The following is a 3,740-nucleotide window of genomic DNA, read 5'->3' on the forward strand; positions in this document are numbered from 1 at the left end:
AGTTTATAACCAGGATTAACAGGATAGTTTTTAACCCGATCGCGATGCTCGCATAAACTGAAGTTTAATTCAAATTTTAGTTATGAGATCCAGAAGATCTACGAACCGAGTCAAATGTTTCGAGTTCGATCAAAAGACTCATTAGAAAAAATATCACAGATCCCGTGTATTAAAAAGCAATTAAAATGCGCCTTATCTCTCTCCAGTCGAATTGCTGCTGTCCTTTCTAGCTATGAGAGAGAGTACACTCTTAGCGCACCTTAATATGTCTTGTGGAGTTGGCAGGTGTCTTACAACTCCGGCCGCCATGTAAAATAAACAGGTATCTGACTGGTATCCGGAAAGCAAATGTTAGTTTGTAAAAGAAAAATGATTGATTAAGTCACCTTGCGCAAAAGAAAGCCTCTATAGGTCAGCGATTGAGAAGTCAGGCTTCAAAGGCTACCTGTTGCAATCGATGCGCATTCCTTATATTGCCAAAGGGAGTCACAACACTTGGTACGAGTACGTACTCCCTGCAGTGTAACATATAAGAGAATTATAGATAAGAAACAGGAGTAGATGGAAATATTGCGAGGTCTTTGACGCAAGACAAGCTGTTGCGGAGTAATCATTTGGAGTTGGTGTAGAAACATAAATTGAGATTTAACAACAAAAAAAACAAGTCTTAAGGTAAACGCTCCTAATACGGCGGTAGTCAAAATCGCTTCCTATTACGGTGGTATTTATATTTTCGCGTTTTATTCCCGTTTTATTCATTGTAGGTAGACCAAAACCGAAACTATTTATTCTAAATCTTTTACTTTATGACTTAACTGACATTTGCAATTATAGCACATAGACAACGCAACAAAATCAATCAGTCTCTGTAACGTAATCGACGTGAGAGGTGTTTCCATACAAACACGGAACAACAAAAGTAAGTACACAAATATTTAAAAACTAAGTTTTTCGTATTAAGATGCCGCTCGAGTTTGTTCTTTTGTTATTTATAGCATTTTCTTATTATTACACTCAATATTTAAATAGCTTATTTTATATTTGTAAGTCATTTTTTACCAAAAAAATTAAAAATAAAATACCGCCGTAATACGATATATGTTTTGAAAATTAATCCTAATACGGTGGTATGACTCCGAAATAGGAAAAGTACTGGTCATGTTTAATTGTTTATAACTTTCAATTGATTAGCTTATTCAATTAGTTTCAAGTTTAGTTGGAGTAATTATTAATCACATAACTTAGAAACCATATTCTGTGGTATGTGTTCTTAATTGGAAATCTAGTTAAATATGAAAACTGTCGAGCAAAAAATGTTAGTTTCTTAGAAGAGGCAAAAATGGGAAGGTGTATTTTGATTTATCACAAAACATTTATTTTGTATAAATTTTGACTTGAGTTTTACAAATCTGAGCCAAAAAACTGTTAATGTTTGATTAGGCATTTTTACTCTTTTGTTTATCGATATATTTATGGGTCAGAATTAGGATTATCGAAAACATGAGTAGTTTTCCTATTACGGCGGTAATTATTTCCACGTAACTCCGTGCAGGGTTCTAAGATCTCCTATTACGGTTCTATTCATTTATCTGTAAATTTTATAAATCTGTAGAAGGGTCAATTCTGTACACTGAAAATATTGAAAAAATAATCAGCAGCGAGTGACCAAACCTAAATATGTGATTAAAATTTATTTTGTCTGTCTGTATGTTCAGGCATCACGAGAAAAATAACTGTTCGATTTCGATGAAACTTGGTATAATTATACCTTATTTTTCAGTTTTATCCATAGACGTTGTTCTGTAGAACTGCGGGTGCCGGGGAAAGTGATTTAATCCCTCGAATACTATTGATTCTCAACAATTTTCCATTTGAATTTAAGGGAATACAGTTTCCTGTAGCTTTATGTTACGCCATGATAATAAGCCGTTAGGCCTAACCATATTTGGGTCCCATACATATTAGATGTCATTGTCAGAGTTACTCAAAATGGAAAAAAAACATTCACCATTAATTTGATTACGCTATTTAATAAAATCAATTTTCAATAAAGGAAAAACTTTTACTAACACATTAATATTATTAAATAAATATTATTTGTACGGAACTTTAATGAATATAAGTTCTGACCCTCCGTATTAGGAGCCGTCTACCGCAGTAATAGGATCAGAGCAAAATTTTACCTCCGTATTAGGGAAAATCGACCAGACTATTTAAATATTTTTTTAAAATAAGAAATATCATCAACAGAATCATACTCTCAACCGCAATACAAAATATGAATTCCACTTTTAACGATAGAATTTTTTTCCACCTTTAGAAATACCTACAAATGCTTATTTTTGTTTCTTACTTTCAAATGTTGCGAAATACCTCCGTAATAGGTGCTTTTACCTTATAATCTTTATTTTGCTCATCTTCAGAAAAGAAAGATACATATTTAAAGTATTGTACATAATATATATAGAGACTGGTGTCTGTTTTAAGTCAAACCTGTGTCACACTGAGTCACCAGTAATATTCAAACACAATTATTCGCATTTAAGTAATGTTATAATTCACGTTAATGGTAAAATTGGGCATTTTGTCGATGAAAAAGCAATAAAGGATATTTCATTTATCTATTTAACAAACGTTACCCAAAAAGCCCGCTGCGTCAACGCACTGCAAAACTTTCAATTTCAATATTCGCGTCCACCGCAGTATGACGCGACGCGCCGCAGCTATGTCGCATGGATTTACTGAAGCCAGCCAAACATTACTTCTAAACAAAGTTTCAAAGAAAAGTTTGACAGTTCGCAAAGAAAACTAATGGTAATAAACAGCGAAAAGTGCAAGTATCGCGTTTTTATTTATTCTGCTTAAGTTTATGTAGTATTTAGATAACCTGCTATTTTTTTGTGTAATATACCTAGCTGTCTTTTGGAAAGAAACTCCATTATTATATGCAATTGAAAAGAAAAATAGTTCACTATGAATACTTCATAGTATGAATGCTATGAAGATCCATACTTCATAGTATGAATGCTCTTTTTTCACTCACTTCACTCTCATATGTGGGCAATTTACTATCTAGCTTAGACTTTTCTTCTGCTCCAAAACATGACTCAATACTCAATACTCAATTATTTATTGCGTTCCATAATGTACATTAAGGTCTTAAAATCTAATAATACAGAACCATTATGGACCCTGTCGGGCACAGAAAATATCTTAGGAGAGAGGATGACGCTCTACACTTGATTAGATAATGTCCTAAATTTTGAGACGAGTCAATTTTTTTTAAGTTTAACTTAATAAAACTGGATATTAAATAACATTAAAAACCAATTACGAGCCAATACAAAACAATAATCACATAAAATTCACATAATTACAGATATGCATTTACTGGCTAACGAGAATGAAACAATTCTATTTCGAAATCAAATTGAATCGCACCCGGTTTCCACGTGAATGGGCCGTCCAGTTTAAAATGACCTCTGCTATTTCATTACGTACGCTAAGTCTTTCAGAGCTTGCATTGTGCGGGGCTTGGGACAGGTCTGGGGAAACTGGATGCGCACTGATTCTGCCCCAGGCCATTGGTAAGGTTTCTTCTACTTTTTATTCAACGCATTCAGCATTTTTTGTTAAATAATGATGATTTATATGGCACAAGAGAATATAGGAGGTATTTGATATTCATTTGTATAGGTTTTCAATTGGCTTACTTAGTTTGTGTTAGGAGAAGTAACATC

Source organism: Trichoplusia ni, chromosome 4 (assembly GCF_003590095.1).
Source record: "Trichoplusia ni isolate ovarian cell line Hi5 chromosome 4, tn1, whole genome shotgun sequence".
Taxonomy (NCBI): Eukaryota; Metazoa; Arthropoda; class Insecta; order Lepidoptera; family Noctuidae; genus Trichoplusia; species Trichoplusia ni.